At 38.9% G+C, this 19,446-nt stretch overlaps 1 long non-coding RNA gene across 1 annotated transcript in view; it reads left to right on the forward strand.

The window, feature by feature from the left end:
* LOC139327245 (uncharacterized) overlaps positions 1 to 19,446 on the forward strand; it is a 203,349-nt gene that overhangs the window by 44,656 nt on the left and 139,247 nt on the right. The window contains exon 2 of the long non-coding RNA XR_011601659.1: positions 5,299 to 5,451. This is a non-coding gene — a long non-coding RNA (uncharacterized lncRNA). The remainder of the gene's footprint in view (positions 1 to 5,298; positions 5,452 to 19,446) is intronic.

Genomic DNA, 19,446 nt, shown 5'->3' on the forward strand with positions numbered 1-19,446 from the left:
AGTACCTCTGGATTATATAGTCACTTCTTTTGGCAGAGAAATTCTAAAAGGAATTTAAACTAAACTTGGCAGCAGGGGTGATAATTATTAGCTCAATTTCACTGTTATCCAACTTGCAGATTAAAATGTTTAACTTTATATGCAGAAAAATTACCTAATTGTATTAGGCTTCTATTCAAGTGAGGATTGTTCAGTTAAAATGACCAATGGCACTTACACTGGTATGGTAGGAGAAGGAACTGGCTTTTTAATAATAATAAGGTAATAAATTTGAATAAATAAATAAGGTAATAAAGATGACAATACTATAATATTGTGAATTCAAGCTCTACCTTAGCCATGAAAATCAGCTCAGTGAACTTGGGCCAGTCACTCTCTCCCAGCTCACCTCACCTCACAGGATTGTTGTTGTTTGTGAAATAAAAGGAGGAAGGGGTGTGGGATATGTTTGCTGTCTTGAGTTATTTGTAAAAATAATTAGGCGGGATATAAATAACTAAATAAATATCAAATATAATATGCACCAACAAAATGGAAGATCAGGCTGGAAAATAAGACCAGCATGCTACGATCAGATGCAAGCAAGCTAGGGCAGATGAAGAAAACAAGCTGAAGAACAAGAGAGAATATTTGATCAAGAAATACCTCCTAGAAACAAGGAAAATCAGGGAAGCATAGGAAATAATAAAGCAGCAAATAACAGCTATGGCCAAGAAGATCAGCAGATTTGAAGCTCGAATCGCACACTATAGGCAGAACCTCCAATTTCAGTCCAATCAGAATATGGTGAAGAGTGAACTACAGTGAACCAGTTAATACCTGACAAAGAAGAAACAGTGTAGTTCTGGGTGCAGCTATGGGACCACCCAAAGAAATACAACAAGAATGAAGCTTGGATAAAACAGGTGGGTAAGAATAAGAAGGAAGCTGAAATGAAAGAACTTTTAGTAAGAGAAGAAATGGTGGAGAAAAGGGAAAGAAAGATCAAGAATTGGTCAGCACCACGGGAAGATGAATTGCCTGGTTTTTGGATGAAACATCTGACTAGCCAACACCCACGTATTGCCAAGCAATTTAACAACATACTGCAAGGAAGTGAAATTGAGGATTGACTGACATCTGGAGAAACTTACCTGATAATGCAAGATCGAACAAAAGGGGCAGCACCAGGCAACTTGAGACCAAGTACCTGCTTCCCAACAACTTTCAGATTGCTAAATTGTGTGGTAGCTCATGCAGTCCAACATTGCCAAGTTGAAAACAAGATCTTTCCACCTGAGCAGAAAGCAAACTGTCCAAATAGCAGAGGAAAAAGCTCCTAACTAAAAGGTGATTTGGAAAACTTCAAGAGAAGGGATGTATGGATCCCTTGTAGCATGTATTAATTACAAGAAGGCATTTGACCGTGCCACATGATTGGATTATCAACTGCCTAAAAATTAAGGAGTCAGTAGAAATATCAGAAGCCTTGTGGAAAGATCAGTGGCACTATGGAAGACAAAACTGCTGGTGAATAATTATAGAGTGGGAGACGTTAGTAATAAGAAAGGAATCTTTCAGGGAGACTCACTCTCACAACTATTGTTTGTCATCACATGGATTCTTCTGTAACAATTCTGAACAAGTCAGGTCATGGCTATCAAACATCAAAAACATCTGCCAGGCTAACCCACTTCCTTTACCTGGAAGATCTGAAGCTGTATGGAAAAAACCTATGTGAAATAGAATTGCTGCCCAATATACTCTGTATATACAGTCAAAATACTGTAATGGAGTTTGGACTGGACAAATGTGCCACTCTTACTATCAACAAGACAAAAATAGTGAAAACTAAAGGAATAAAAATGCCATATGGAAATACCTGTGCATTCTTCAAGTTGACAACATCAGGCACACTGAAGTCAAGAAGGTACATCTAAATACATCATGAGAGTGAAGAAGATCTTAAAGTTCAAACCCAGTGGAAGAAATACCATCATGGGAATTAACATCTGGGCAATTTCAGTCATTAGATAGAGAGCCTGAATAGTTGGCTACACTCAAGCAATACTAAAAAGCCCTGCTTAGGAAGACCAGAAAAATAATGGCAATGAATCATGCCCTTCATCCACGCAGTGACATTGACAGACTCTATTTACAAAGGAAAATAGGTGGGTGTGAAATGCTGCAAATATACCAGGCCATTGTTGAAGAAAATACGTCATTGGAAAAATATCTGAAGGACAGTGAAGAAGATGCACTGAAGCTGGTACACTATGAAGACTTAATGAATACGAGAAAAACTGCTTTCAAAAAAGACCAATTGAAGAATAGAAAAGGGCTATAGCAAGGGTTAGCTAAATCCAGATGTTAGCTAAACATCTGGCTGATAGTGCAACCAGCCATAATAATTGTTGACATGTACCCTCTCAATAATTAAAATTATAATTTGATTGTAGTTCCATCCCCCTTTTTATCTAATTGAAGTTGATCGGTTGCTTAAAAAATGAATCAAGAGGTAGGATTTGCCGCGAAGTATTAGCAGATTCTGATGTTTTTGGTGAACTTCCCTGTTCAGTCCTAGAGCCAGCTAATCCACTTGCTGTCCTGCTCTCTTTCAGGATATTATAAACTGTAAGAAAGCCCACAGATAGAGGTGGAGGGACTTGAGGCTCTACTTCCCTTGGCAGTGATCCCTATGGAAGAGTTGCTTCTGAGTTGAGGGAGGAAGCAGTATTTTTCACAGAGGTACTTGAGTGGACTTAAGATCTGAGTCTAGTGGAATTGCTACATATCCAGGAAAAAAAGAAAGCCTTTTATAAAAATTATAAACACTAAGCATGCATTGACACACAGTGTAGACTACAACCAATGAACATATCTGCGTTTATTCTACACCATCAAGTTTTGTTTTGTTCATTAAGAAGTGACCTTTTCTACCTATTTTATTCAAGGAGTTTCCTGATCTTTGAATAACGTTTGAAAGAAAAGTTTTGTAACTATGTTAACATGAAGAGTTAAAGTAGCTATGTCCTTTGGAAAGCTTGCTTTGTTTTTAAATTACCCATACTTGTTATAGTTGATAACACTTTAAAAATGGCTTTCCTTCCTATGTGTGAGAGAACAAGGAAATGATCAAAAGTTGATCAGTGCTGTAATCCAACATACCAGTTTCAGAAGACTGATATAAGCCGCTAATTGAGTAAATATTGCAGCCCTGACGAGCTACAATGGAGGGCTTAATTTTCAGAGTCTGGCATTCAGAAAGGGAAACATAGATTTAAAAATGCATCATATTCCATTATGAATCCCCAGAGCCAGCCAGTCTCCCAGTTAAGATGATTTATACTTTCTGTGGCTTCCGAAGTGAGCAGACCAACCTATCAATGTTTCTTCCCCTTAATTACTTTAGGTCTTATTTACTACAAAGATAAGCTTTGCTTTTGGTGTCCAGGAAAAATCTTATTTCTGAATTTCCCCCCCCCCACCACCCAAGAATAAAAATTAAAATCTTTTAAAATACTTCCCAGGTATGTTTTGTAAATCCAGTGTTGGTTTGTAAATTACATATTGTAGGTGAGTCTCATTCCAAAATGTTGCCTAGATGTGTCAAAATATAACTCCCACAATCTTATCATGCTTAGAACAGTCTACAAATGTGGAAGTTACCTGGTTAGGAATCTCTTTTAGACAATTTTTTTTACAACAGAAGTCTATCATTATAACCTCCCCCTAATCATGTGTAAACCAATGTAAAAACAAATAATAAGAAATTCCTTCTTGACAGTTGGCAGAAGATAAGATGAAGTAAAGCCCAAAATGAAAAAAAAAAACTTGTTCTTTTCTCTCTCCCTCTCCCTCTCCCTCCCCCTCTTTCTCCCTCCCTCTCTCTCCCTCCCTCCCTCCCTCTCACACACATATACACACAGAAACATACAAAGGAAGAGGGGAAGGAGGAGGAAGGATCTTCATTTGTTTTTTTAAAAAAAACGAAGGAGTATCATTCATTAATAAAAGTCCATATTACCATTCTAGAAGTCTTTGGCTTTTTTGTTGTTATTGTTGCAATGGTATAATCAAAATGACATATTCAACAGTTAATATAAAAAGAGATGTTCCTTTAAATAACTAGATCTCTGGCCACTTAGTGTATTCTACCTCAAACTGCAATCCTTGAGATGGTGAAAAATAGATAGCTGACCCATGTTACATGGCCTTGCTTGGCTATATTTAGTATCTCATGGCTTTATTTTATTTATTTTTATTTATTTTTATTGAATTTCTATACCCCCCTACTCCCGAAGGACTCAGGGCAGTGCACAGCCATGAAATAAAACACATAGATATACAAAATTTTGCCATTTTCACTGATTGCAAAGATAATTTTGTGTACAGATATTGGAATTTGGTGAATCATAAAGTCAATAGAACCTGTGTTCTACTGCTGACAGGCTATGTCTAAACCAGGAAGATGCAATGGTATCAAACCAGCCAGAGCTGAAAAGAGGTACTTGTTATTGTGGATCCTCTAAAGTAACAACTATAAATTGTAGGAGATAAAATGGACAACTATGAGAGTGCTATGTCTAAAACTGTTTTTTTTTAAATAAAGTGATCTAACTTAGAACCTACTTTGGAATTGTTCTTAAGACCTTGTTAAGAAAAATCACAATTCTTTTGTTATAAATTTCTCTGATTTCATCTGTTTGTCCCACTAGATCCTGCAAAGTGGGCAACAGGGCATGTTTAAGGGTTCCATCATCTAGGGAGTTACATCTGGTGGTCCCTAAATGGGGTCCCTTTGTGCTTTGATATGCACATTGTGGAATCCCCCCCCCTTATGAAGGTTGGCTTCATAACTTCTGAGCTTCAAGACCTGGTTATGCCAGAAGACCCAGGGATGGGTGAACCAGTGAGATAGCTCCTTTGCTATTAACTTCCCTTCATCTATTATTTCTTTGTTTTACCTCTGTTTTTATATTTTGCATATATTTTTTATAATTGGTAATGATAGTGGTTTTAGATGTTTATTAGTTGTTTTAGCTTCCGTGTATGTCATCCAGAGCCACTTGGTGAGATGGGTGTCTATATAAATTAGATAAACAGAGTCAGAATAACTGTATAGCTCCAAATTATACACTTGCCATTCAGATGGAGTGCACTATAATTCTGAATGAGAAATTCCTAATTCTTATACTGGAAACCATCAATTTATATCCTCAACTTGCTGAAGTTTGCTTTTAGTTTATTGATTCTTATTCAGGCTATTCTTCACAACAAGAATATTGGTCTTCTCTGAGCTTGGTTTTTCTTTCGCAGATATTTCATTCTACACTAGGAAACATTATCAGTGCTCTGACATGGGGAAGGAAAAATCAGCACTGATGAATAAGCGTCATCTAGTTGGGAATGAAAACCAAGCAGGCTCAGCAGTTTCCCATGAGTGGGTCCCCCATCTACTTAACCATTCAGGTAAGCTCCACTTGAAGATGCAATAATGCTAGAGAGGTAAGTCATCACCATCATGTATTATGCATAAATATGTGCTCTTACCTGTGATTGGTTGCCTCACTGCAGATACTTATAACCACTGGTATTCTAGCTATCATCCAATTTATTTGACTAGTCTGCAGCTCTTCTGAAAATCAGAAGTCTATCTGAGCTCAGAGCACAGTGATGGAGAAGATGATTAGGTTAAAATGTCCACAGCCCTTTCCATTTTGCTGTTGTATACTGAACTGGTGATTTTGACATGCGAGCCTAGTTCAGGGATTAAAGTCCCCAGGGTCAGGCAAGTCTAACAGGAACTTCTACAGGAAGGTAATAGGTAAGCACCAACAAACAATCCAAATCTGATCAAGAAATCGACATTCCAAAACAAAAATATAATCATCCCACACCCAAACCAACGATCACTTGCCCAAATGGAAATATCTGGTTAAAAATATTTGCTGCCACATGAATTGGATCAATGATCCATTGAGAATGATGCAGGATGTTCACAACAATCCTGAAGTTCAAAGCTGGCCAACTCAGGTAGCCTTAGACTTTTATAGAATGTTATGATCTTATAGAAGTACATGATTCATAAGATCACTTCAGCCAGTTCAGGTAGGGAAGCTGTAGAACATTGCTGCATTTGAAAACACAGTGCATTGGTAGAGTTGTCCAATCTAAATTTAATTACAGATAAAATTAAATGAATACAGCTCCCAGCAGATCCATGAGTATCTGAATAATCAGTGCAGAGGCTACCCCCTCAATTTTGTTCTTCTCAAACTGAAATTTTGCAGCTGCTGTCACAAACCTCTAAAAAAAGAAAGAATTGTGGCAAATAGAAACTGCCTATCAACTGTTTGAATCTGGGCAGCAAACTGAGCATTTATATAGATCACTTACTCACAGTCCTTTCCTGATGTGGTAAGAGGCATTGCATTTCTATTTAAAATATACATATTAAATCTAAACATATGTTATGCAAAATCTGGATCCTCCTTTATAAATGCTTGGAGCTTGCAAAAATGACCATCTTCTTTCCTAGCAAACGATAGAAACAGATGAAACATTATTACCTCCCTCATCAATTTTGGAAGTACTTGGGTACTTCCAAAAGATCATCAAGACTGTTGGATTTAACAGGCTTGGTTTCACCAGCCAAGCATTTCTTACATTTCTTGCCTTTCGGTATAAAAATTGGGGTGGTGGAAGGAATGACACTGATCTGCTAAATATTCAATGGCGACTTCTGTTTTTAACCTAAACACATGGAGATGACTCAAAGAGGGCAGGTAGGTAACTAGTTGCAATGTCTCACACACTTGCAGGCACTTTCACACCACTCAGTTTGAAATGTGATAGCCATGTGGCTATTTGCATCTTCATATGACCTGGAGCAATTTACCAATCTCCAATTAAAAAAAATATATATTCAGAATCTATTTTGAATCGTCCCCACCGGTGTACACATTTCGCAGCTACATGGCTGTTGCAACTTCCTGCTGAGTTCTCACAGAGGGTGAATAAATGTTAAATTGGTTCTTGGTAGAACTGAAAATGCAACAGATCCACACAATTTTAAACCTCGGAGCAATGTCAAATGTTCAGTGAACTGGGTGGAAAAATTCCTGATATTCAAGGAGTCAGCTTAGAGTAGGGAGCCCTATGAACATTATCACTGACTTTCTTTGTAGAGACAATTGTATTGATTATGAACTTCTTTGTTCAAAATCTTTAGAAACCAACTTTTTATTCTTGATATGAGATGACAGATTAGGAGATGAAAGAAGATTCTCTTCTCTGGATTCATTCGCCTGCAATGCAATCGTGACTTTCTGAATTATATTCATCCAAAACTTTAGACATAGCTCTGAAAGATAAGCAGAGGCATCCATATTAATAGCTGTATAATTTTTGAGGCAATGCAGAAATGATTTTGAGGGATCCTTTATAGCTCAGGGTTGAAAAGAAGGGGCCCTTGGTGCTCTCTGTGCTTGATTGTTTTCTTGCAGTCATTTCATTACCCAAACAAGGTAAAATCATCAGTGATAATACCTGTTTGTTATCTAGTTACTTAGTTTGGGTAATGAAACATCTGCAAGAAAACAGCCAAGCTCAGTGAGTACCAAGGGGTCTTCTTTTCAACCCTGAGCTACAAACATTCTCCTTTATTAGAAATGAGTGTTTTATTTCCTTACAATGATAAAAACAAATGGTATTGTCATCACTCTTCCAGGTTGTGAATTTCTAGAGGACTGTAGGTAGATTATTTGAATTCTATGATGGAAGTCAATAGGGTGTACATAAATTTGAATGACCCAATTGGCTCTCGGTCAGGATAGCATTCATTGTCAGGCCATGTTCTGAGTTTAAGCAGAAATGGATAGGACCAGGGGTGAAATCCAGCAGGTTCTGACAGGTTCTGGAGAACTGGTAGCAAAAAGTTTGAGCAGTTCAGAGAAACGGCAAATATCACCTCTGGCTGGCCCCAGAGTGGAGTGGGAATGGAGATTTTGCAGTATCCTTCCCCTGCCATGCTCACTAAGCCACACCTTGCCCACCAAGCCATGCCCACAGAACCAGTAGTAAAAAAAATTTGGATTTCACTACTGGATAGGACTGGTAAGAAAACTATTAAGTTCTCTTAGGAGAGTTGTTACAGTTTGTATTGCCTGATACACCTTTTTACTTTCATGAAGGACTTTATGATTCCATTTCTACTATAATTACAGTGTCTTAAAGTTCACTCGCTCATGACAACTATGCTTTTGACTCTATATATTTGTCTGGTTGTCAAACACAGAAGGGAAAGAAGAGAAAAAAAGCATATTCTTTTCTGTATTTTCCCACTTTTTACTGGACAAAGGAAGAACTTCAGAAGTATAAATTATAATGTAGTCCTCCAGCTGATTTAATTCATCCTCCCACAAAAGCCCTGGAGAGGATTGCTGTTGTATTTTTGACTTGGGAAGCAATTTCTCTGTTAGAAATTCTGTACATAGCCCTATAGAACAAACACTGCACAATCCACATGGCTCTTCCTGCTTAACAGGAAACAGGAAACTTTACATTCAGAGAAAAGGCATAGAGTTACACCATAGATGCAACTACATCAATGCAACTACAAAGTTATAAACACTGCCATCTACTGGTTGAATACTGCTGTGGTTGTTGTACAGAATACATGAACGCTGTATTCCAACACTCTTTTTCAATGACGACTGCATTTATGGTATACTGCAAGTTGCTAAATCAGAGAACGTCGGGGGAAAAAAATCTGAGAGTCAAACAAAAGTCAACAGTTTTGAATGAACGGAATTGTGAGGGGGAGGGAATCTTAAATATATATCCCCCTCTCCATACATATAAAAGAGCAATGTTTTCTGAATATTATGGGATTCTTTTTTAATTAACCTGGATACAATTCAGTGGTGGGTTGCTCCCAGTTCTGTCCGGTTCTTGCCAACTGGTAGTAAAAGCGGCAGGAGGCTCTGCCCGCCTGCCCAGACATCATAATGGACAATTTGTGCATGTGCAGAAGCGTGTGCGCGCGCTCCCGTTGACAACTGGTAGTAAAGGTAAGTAAAACCCACCCCTGATACGATTGTATAATTTCTGCACTTAAAGTCTATTTCTAATCATTTGTTATGACCTCTGGGGAATCGAAATCCTGAGTGAAGTAAACCAAACAGGTTGGCAATATCAGTCCAGTAGGTTCTGTTGCTTAAAAGAAAGATCTCATCACCCTACAAAAGGGTCAGCTAGGGATCGTTCTCCTATATAGAGAAACATTGAAGGCTGCTGGAGACATGGTGCAGATCAGAGAAATGGCTACCTCCTGCAGCATATGTGAAGATCCTATTTGTGCCTCATGGAGCTTGGTGAGGTTGGAGAAGTTTGGCTTCTGCTCAGGGAGGTCTTTTGTGCAGCCTTTATGAGTGCTTTACCTCATGTGTCTCTTAACTGGAAATGGATTTCTGTGCATGTATTGAGCATGGATAAGAGCCTTAGTGGCGCAGTAGTTACAGTGCAGTATTGCAGGCAAACTCTGCCCATAGCTTGGAGTTTGATCCTGATGGGGGCTCAAGATTGACTCAGCCTTCCATCCTTCCAAGGTCAGTAAAATGAGGACCTAGATTGTTGGGACCAATATGAAAATAATGCTTACGTTGCAAGCTGCCCAGAGAATGTTGTAAAGCACTATGGGGCAGTATATAAGCCTAAATGTTATTGGTACACCCAGAAACCTACTTTTCTTACAGAGTGATCGGGTGCTCTGCTATTCAAAAGTGGGGCAGGGGTTTGTGTGGAGGTATCTCCCGCAAGTCCTTTTGAAGGGACGTTTCATATAGTTTTTAAACTGAAACAAAGCTACCAACATCACTTTTGGAGAGCTGCACAGTCAAAATGTGTCTATTGGGTCAAAATGTGTCTTCCTTTAATTTGAAAACGTTTCCTTCACTTGAAAAAAAAGGTTCCAATTCATTCCATTTAAATTCTCAGAAGGTTTCAAGTTGATGGTGAAATTCAAATTTTTTTTACTACCGGTTCTGTGGGTGTGGCTTGGTGGGCATGGCAGGGGAAGGATACTGCAAAATCCCCATTCCCACCCCACTCTGGGGCCAGTCAGAGGTGGTGTTTGTTGGTTCTCCGAACTACTCAAAATTTCTGCTACCGGTTCTCCAGAACCTGTCAGAACCTGCTGGATTTCACCCCTGGTTTCAACACCGTATTTGCTCTGGTGTACAATAGTTCTTTGCTGGCATAAGACTGTGAGGCTGCTGCTTCTTCAGTGTTTTTCACTTCTATATCTCTCCATCATCCAGAAAATGATCTGGAGTCTCACTCTTCCCGATCTAAAATATCCAGAGGATGATTTCTTTTATGTCTCTCTTGGGATTTAACTAAGAGGGGTTCAGGCCACTTTTTTTTTTTAATTTGATTTATATGCCGCCCTTTTCCGGAGACTCAGGGCAGCTTACAATGCGTTAAGCAATAGCCTTCATACTTTTGTATATTTATACAAAGTCAGCTTATTGCCCCCACAAACTGGGTCCTCATTTCACCTACCTTAGAAAGGATGGAAGGCTGAGTCAACCTTGAGCCTTGGAGAGATTCGAACCAGCAGTAAATTGCAGGCAGCTGTGTTAATAACAGGGTGCGTAGACCACTGTACTATCAAGGCTCCTTGATAGCACTTACAACACATTTGCACAATTTAAAAAAGAAAAGATTCCCACAAAGTCCTCTAAGGAAAGATTTTGTACTCCGTGCATGAGAATTTCACCACTTCCTTTTTCCTTGGATATAAAATGAGACTGCTATGAAAAAAAAAATCCTGACAATTTACTTATATTTTTGTGGTAGGACTAGCCCTCATATTAGATTAGCAACGAAACTTGCAATTCAACTGAGGCAGCACGGATTCTCATGCATGCTTTGTGCCACTTCACACATTTTAGACAAGCCTCTGAAATAAAGTGTCTTCTTGGCCCTTATTAGCCAACAAAACTTTAACCAGCTTGTGCTGGTTCCTCTGAGTGGAAAGCAATTTTGAGCTGTGTGGGAGAAGGTTGCATAATGAGACCATTTTGTTTACATTATATATGAGTTTGGCAGCCTGCCATTAAGAAAAGTCCCACACATTTCATGTTGCATTAGAGAAACACCAGGGCGTATGTGCATCAGATAAAAAGAGGTGGAGGCTTCCGACAGAGGGCTATAACTTGCCCAAACATGTAAATTACATCTACTAGATCACATTTTCCCAAAAGACAGAAATTTCTAATTATAAAAGGAAGGCTCTCTCCTTCTCTCAGGGCCTCTGTGTGTGTTAGTGTGTGTGTGTGTTTAATTGAGTGTTGGCCTTGGGCGGCTCTAATTCATTATTTCACTCTGGGATCTCAAGAGTCCCTTTTACATTTCAACTTCTCATAGGAAACATTAGCATTATCCATATGACGCATCATTTGAGGTAATGAGCGAGCATACTGGTAATTTGCTCATGCTAGCCTCCTTTAATTTAAGGTTCCCCACTTTTATAAATATGGCTTTGGCATCCTAAACACACAACACACACACTCACACAAACACACACACACACACACACACACACACAGAGAGAGAGAGAGAGAGAGAGAGAGAGAGAGAGAGAGAGAGAGAGAGAGAGAGAATGTCTAATAAAAATTATACAAAAGCAATACAGGTAGTCCTTGATTTCCGACTATGATTGAGCCAAAAATTTCCATTGCTAAGCAAGACAATTGTTAAGTGAACATTGATCCATTTAACAGTCTTTTTTTCACACAATCACTGCAACTTATTAACTTATTAACTTAGTAACAAAGTTGTTAAGTGAATCTGGCTTCCCCATTGACTTTGTTTGCTAGAAGGTTGCAAAAGGCGATCACATGACCCCGGGACACTGCAACTGTCATAAATACATGCCAGTTGCCAAATGTCTGAATTTGGATTGCATAACCATGAAAAACGATCATAAGTCACTCTTTTCAGTGCCATTGTAACTTCGAACAGTCACTAAACAAATGGTTGTAAGTCGAGGACTACCTGTATAAGTTTAAGGCGTATTCTAAGTGGACCTAAACTCTCTCAGATATACTTTGGGATTGAACAGTCCTATAAAGCACAGTGATAAGCCAGAAGTGTAGCAGTGGTGGGTTTCAAATTTTTTTTACTACCGGTTCTGTGGGTGTGGCTTGATGGGCGTGGCATGGCTTGGTAGGAGTGGGTTGGTGGGCAGGGCAGGGGAAGGATACTGTAAAATCTCCATTCCCTCCCCAATCCAGGGGAAGGTAACTGCAAAATCCCCATTTCTTCCCCATCAGCTGGGACTCAGGGGCCAGGGAATAGATGGGGGCAGGGCCAGTCAGAGGTGGTATTTACCGGTTCTCCAAAATACTCAAAATTTCCACTACCGGTTCTCCAAAATTGGTCAGAACCTGCTGAAACCCACCTTTGAAGTGTAGGATATTTGGCAGAATATTAATTTCAGTATGGCTTGTTTAGATAATCTTGGGAAAATCAGACAGGAGAATAGGCTTTCATACAGCCACTGTGGCTTATAATAACAGTAATTGTATCTAAGCTAATTGTGAGAAACTATCAGAATGTCCAACTGATTGCTGAGTTCATATTGAATGAAAGTTGGAATTAAGCAGAGCTCTTGCATTTAGGCAACTTTCTACACTTCCTATGCATTGGTTTAAGACCTAATCCTGGAAACAGTTGAATATATGCATGTGGTATATGCCAAGCGCAAACCCATTTTATTCCTATGCTAAAATATAATCAAGATGATTTAACTTGAATGAATACAGCTTTCACTCAATGCCACTCATGTTTTTATCACTGTTCTCAGCTTCTAAACCATATTGACTGAAAATAATACGAGAGACATAATTGTACTGCTGGTATGTACTTGAATTTGTCGGCATGAACACAATGTAATTGCATAGGCAGAGATGTTTATGGAGGTTCTCAATCATCCAGGTCATGGTTGTCCCAAAGATGCTTTTTCAAGAGGCAACTGGGCTTTCTTGTTTTTTCTTTGAAGACATTTCACTTCTCGTCCAAGAAGCTTCTTCAGCTCTGATTGGATAGTGAGGAATGGAAGGATTTATACTCCTTGCAGACATCTGATCATTTGCATTCTTTTAGCAAGTTACTGAGGTCACCTGGAGGTTGATCTGTGTCCTCAGGATCACCTGAATGGTGCAAAAACATCATCTATCTCCAGCCTACAACACAGTCCTTTCAGCAGTTCCAAGAAGACTCCACACCCATTTGCACCACTCAGGTGACCCTGACGACACAGACAAACCTCCAGGTGGCCTCAACAACTCTCCCAAAGAATGCAAACGACCAGCTATCTGCAAGGAGTATAAATCCTTCCATTCCCCACCATCCAGTCAGAGCCAAAGAAGCTTCTTGGATGAGAAGCGAAATGTCTTCAAAGAAAAACCTGAAAGTCCAGTTGCCTTTTGAAAAAACACCTTTGGGACATAGGCAGATGTGAAAATGGGACACATGGTGAAAATATAGAGAATTCTCTGCAATCCCACACTTCCTTGGTAGAAATGTGGCAACTAGGCTTTTAAAAAATAGCTTTTGATGGCTGCATTAAGGATATTTGTTATAAAATGATAGATTCTGGTGGTTGTACTTATAGGAAAAGGATTATTTATTCTAGAAGCTTATGTAGTTCCCCCTAATTCTTCCCATGAAGGATGACAAATTTTAAATGAAAGAATAGAAGGTTTTAAAATATTAGTAACTGCTGTGGGACAGAGGGTCTCAGGAAGGCTTCATTGGGAGCAGGGGTGAAATCCAGCAGGTTCTGACAGGTTCTGGAGAACCGGTAGCTGGCCCCCGAGTGGGGTGAGAATGGAGATTTTGCAATATTCTTGCCCAAGGAGTGGGGAGGGAATGGGGATTTTGCAGTATCCTTCCCCTGGAGTAGGGTGGGAATGGGGATTTTGCAGTATCCTTCCCCTGCCACACCCACCAAGCCACGCCCACCAAGCCACACCATGCCCACCAAGCCATGCCCACAGAATTGGTAGTAAAAAAAATTGGATTTTACCACTGATTGGGAAGCATTGGGAGTTGTATCTGCCCATGGATGGGAAGATTGCTTAACGCATTGTAAGCCGCCCTGAGTCTCCGGAGAAGGGCGGCATATAAATCAAATTAAAAAAAAAAAAGATTCCCTTTCCAAATTACTTTTAAAAAATTGTTTAGAAATCAGGGAGATGGGGCAAACCCAAGTCCAATTCCACTCCCTCTTTCCTATAGTCATTTAATCTGTTTTACATCTTGAATACAGTTAGTCCCTGGTTTAAGATTATAATTAACCCCACAGTTACAGTCGTAAATCAGAATGATCAATAAGTGGGCTATCACATGTCTGTGTCTGATTTTACGACCTTTTTTTTTTTTTTGCAGCAATCATTAAGTGAATGCTTTTGGCAAAAAAAAAGTCAATCATGGTCATGTGACTGCATGACACTGCAAGTATAAATGTGGGCTGGTCATGCATTGAGAATTACCTGTACTGAATTCCATATAACTCCAAGTGCTATAGTGCTGAGACTCGCATTTTGTTGATCAGCGCCAGAGTGGGTTTCAGCAGGTTCTGACCAGTTCTGGAGAACCAGTAGCGGAAATTTTGAGTAGTTTGGAGAACTGGTAGTAAAAATTCTGACTGGCCCCACCCCCATCTATTTTCTGCCTCCCAAATCCCACCTGATTGGGAGGAAATGAGGATTTTGCAGTAACCTTCCCCTGGAGTGGGGAGGGAATGGAGATTTTTCAGTATCCTTCCCCTGCCACGCCCACCAAGCCACGCCCACCAAGCCATGCCATGCCCACCAAGCCACACCCACAGAACTGTAGCAAAAATTTTTGAAACTCACCACTGATTCAGCCCCTCTATTTACTCTTGGAATTAGTATTACGAAATCTGACAGGTGGAGAAAAGGTATTTAATCTGAGTCAGTCACTGGATCTAGCTAGAGAGAAGTTCCCTGAAGATGGGCTGAACACTTGGAACAGAAAACTTCTGGTCCCAGTGACCAACCCAGACTGGATATTCTGGGTATATCCGCCTTCATCCGTAAAAGATATTTAATCTATGCCAGTGGTGAAATCTAAAATTTGTTACTACCGGTTCTGTGGGCGTGGCTTGGTGGTGGTGGTGGTGGTAATGTGACTGGGTGGGTGTGGCAATTTTTTTTTTACTTTTAAAACCATTTTTACATGTAAAACCATGTAAAACAATGCTTTCAAAAGGCTCTGAATATCCCAGATGAGTTGCCTGATCGTCAGAAGGTTTTTAAAAACCCCTCTGACGATCAGGCAACTCAGCTGGGATCGTCAGAGCTGGGATCGTCAGAAGAAAAAAAGCCTCTGATGATCGCATGGCTCAGCTGGGCATGGGGGGCGGGGGCAGGGATTTTTGCTACCGGTTCTCCAAACTGCCCGTCACCATCGCTATCTACTCGCCCAAGCCGGTCCGAACCAGGAGCATTTCACCCCTGATCTGTGCCGAACTCACTGAGTTCAAGTCCAAGACAAAGTTGCCGCTTTGTTGTCTTTTTAACAGGTGAGGAAATATAGCAAGCATACCAGCAAGGAATGTTTATATTTACTTTATTTTAATTAATAGGCATTTTGCCACAGCCCATCCACTTTTTAAAAACTATTTATTTTATTCAAATAAAAATAAAAAAGTAAAAAAACAGCAAAATATTTAAAAAAAGAAAAAAACACAACAAAGACATTAAAAAGAAAAAGGCGCATTAAAAAAGAGACTAACACATGCACGCATATTGCCCTCCCTAGCTGATTGCTCATTAATATATTACAACAATATTAGTTTCCCATCCACTGTTGTGAAACAGGCCCAAATAATTTGAAATTACTAAACTACAAATTATTAATCTGTCATCTATATATTATATTAAAAACAAAATAGTAAACTGGAAGAACAGTAATGATAAAATTTCAAAACCTTCTGTAAACCTCCTTTCCTGTGCAATTTGATATGTTGTTGCTCAATGTAATAGCTAAGCAGAACAGGAAAAAGACAAAAAAACAGGGAAGATATTTTCTAGATATTTCGATCCAAAAACATTTTGCAAGTTGATAAAATATAAATTTCCTGCAGTAAATATCCAATAAAATATAAATCAGATAAAAGCACTTTCACTATCCAAAGTCACGTGAGGTGTTTCCTTACGGAAAAGCAGAAGTTAATGAGAACAGCCAAACAGATCAAAGAAAAAAAGCAAAAAAAAAAAAAAAACAAAAAACAAAAGATAGAATCCGGCAGGGGGTTAAAATAAATCAGCATTCAGCCAGCCAATTAACATTTAAAGGTAAAGAACAAACCAAAACTTCAAAAAGTAAAGTTAAAACCCAGGCTTGCTTATAAGAACATTCTGCTGATAGGAAGAGAAGGAGAAAAGACCAATGACTTTTGGGCTGCTCTCCCACAAGGAGCTGCAGTCTTCAAGATTCTCCCTTCCAGGTGCATCCTCAACCCTCCAAAAGTCATCTTGGGTCATTCCTAAGTGCTCCCATTCAAATCTAACCAGCTTTGGCAACAAAAGCAGCAGATCGTTGGCAGGGGAGAAAAATGTCCTACTTAGCAGCAGCGATTCGTTCTTTTTTTTAAAATCTAGATCCTCAAGATCAAGGGTTCCTTCTGGCCCTTCAATCACCTCATCCCAAAATTTACAGATCCCTGGTCTAAAAGTTTTTTTCAGTGGAATTATTTTAAAATATTATATTATGACTTACTTAGTTCTTTGAAAAAGGGCAATGTTGCATAGAACATTGCATAGAAGGTTCTTTTTCTAATCCATGGTTTCCATCAATATCAAATAAGAAGGGAAAAATCTTATGCAATTGGAATTTTTTCCTACCTCTCTTCCCCCACCCCCAGATATTTAATTGTTAGTTCCACCCCTTTATTGCTGGGATGCAATTTACTTTTGTGTTTATTTAAAAGTGTATATTTTGAAATTTTAACTGACAGCGGTGTCTAGATATTCCAAATCTCCACTTTCTCCTGCCCAAAGATATGGCCACCCCAGTCCCCAAACTGGAATGCTCTGCATTGTAACTAGCAATTTTACCTTTGAAATTGCATCCTTGTGAGTAAGCCATTTCATCCTTAGCAAGGCTTGGTAGAGGAAATTGTTCTGGGATTTCAGCCAAAACTGCTAAATGAAATCTTTCATTAAAGAAAGGCATGCTACTGATAATTAGGTAATGTGTGGGGCACATACAATATTAACACTGTGGCACAGCATATCCATATGGAAATGTTCGCTTAATATTCCATAGTCTAATAATAATAATAATCCATATTCTCTATGGAGAAGTGTGAGATTGCATCATCTACCACTGTCAATTGCTTGTAATCAGCTTAATTTCTGATTAATGCAAACATTGAAAAGATCCAGAAATTAACATGCAGAATATATCATCATTTTGAGATGGTCTAGCAATGATTTTACTAGGTACGACATATTTTTCTGGAAGACTTTAAAGATTAGAATTGTAGCCCTGATCTGAAGAAATCCATCTCTGGTCCATCAAGGAGTAGTCCTGCCTAACTATTGCTTAGTTTTGAGTGAATTTGGGGAAAATGGCATTTTATCCCTTTTTACTCAAGGAGTGAAAAATAGAACCATCTTTTTATGTTTTTCAGAAGAATGAGTAAAGTTTATAGGAAAAATATGGCTTTATGGAAGGAATGGTCCAATTTCATATTAGAAAAGATGGCTTCTGACTTACCCTACTTTAAATCTGTGTTTGTAAGTCTTGAATATGGTGGAGCTGATTCTCTTGGGACTTACTGCTGAAGTATAAGGGGAGATCATTTTGATGGGACTATGTTTCATTATCTACTCCTGGTGAATGTTGTGCTGGTTTAAAATCAAAGGGCAATATCTCCTAAGCCTCTGAACCAGCTATGACAGATAAAGAATAAAAGGCAAATGAGTCAGTAGACTAGGTCAGGTAGCTAGTACTGCTTGGAAAGAATCTTTGTTTATGATGAGGTACTAATAAATTACTGAGAGCAATTTAATTGCAAATGTTTGTTTTTTAGTAGGTAGAGTGCACTGCATCCTTCTTAATGTAGAAGGATAAAAAGAACTTAGCCCTGATACTGTTTGTTATTTCATGATTATTTCACTACCCTTTTATTTTATCTATTCATTTTGTCTCTGACCGGAATAAAATTTCATTGTTGTTTTAATCATGGACCCAATAGTTTAATAAAATACCAAATGTTATGTCCTTATAAGGACATCTGCTGGGGGATTGGTTACTTCCACCGGCGGGAAGTTTGAACAATTGTCATTGACCGGCTGGCTGGCCCGAGCAGAATATAAGGAGGCTCGGGAGCCACTGCCGGCAGTCTGTTTTTACCATTCTAATAAAGTGCTGAATGGACCAGAGCTGAGTTGCGTTTCTTTCTGGCGCCAATCTAACACTGGCGACGAAGGACTAGAGAAGAACCGATCAAGAATGCCCAACTCTGTCTCTGCTCCCCAGGACTGTGGTGCTCTCATCTCTAAAATCTTTCTAATTTGAAGGCAGAATTGTTGGTAGTTTAATCTAATTCTTACTGTCTACCCACTTGCTCTTATACTCTACATCAGTGGTTCCCAAAGTGGGGCCCACACAGCACAGGGTTTTTGATTTTTAATGGGGGCAATTGGAACCTTGTTTAAACCAAGTTAATGGCCTTTTAGGCTTCCTCCATGTGAGTAGGAGTCACTTTTTGAATAGTAAGAATTATATGTTGGGGGGGAGGGGGCATCAGGATTTTAGAGATGCTTAGGTGGGGCATGGCCAAAAAGAGGTTGGGAACCACTGCTGTACAGAAATAATGAAAATGTTTGTTACTCCAAGTGTTATTCCTTGTAGTTTTCTGAGACTCTACAGAAATAGATGGGAACTGAAGATCACTCCATCTTTTTTTTTTTTAATAAAGTTTATTTCCATTTTTAAAAATACAATACTTTATATATATACATACAAGGTTATTGCAACTAACGTACACAAATCTGTGCCTATACCACTAATACAATCCATTTCATTTCCCTCTCTTTTCTTTCACCCAATTATACCATAAATTCCAACATTTGTAATAATCAGAATCTTTTTGGTTCCTAAGTAGTTTCGTTAACCGGTCTGCCTCTGCGCATTCTGTAATTTTCCAAATCAATTTATTTTCTGTGGGTATTAATTCGTTTTTCCATTCTTGCGCGTATAGTATCCTAGCTGCAGTTGTGATGTGGAAGATCACTCCCATCTGTTTCAGCTCAGGGATATCAAAACCCTTATTGACACAAATAAAGGCCCATTTGCATTAATGCTAAATAGTCAGATCATATATACAGGTAGTATATTGATTTATAACCCTTCATTTAA

This window comes from Pituophis catenifer, unplaced genomic scaffold (assembly GCF_029215685.1).
Source record: "Pituophis catenifer annectens isolate HBS135680 unplaced genomic scaffold, rPitCat1.0.hap2 SCAF_1, whole genome shotgun sequence".
In the NCBI taxonomy this organism is placed as follows: Eukaryota; Metazoa; Chordata; class Lepidosauria; order Squamata; family Colubridae; genus Pituophis; species Pituophis catenifer.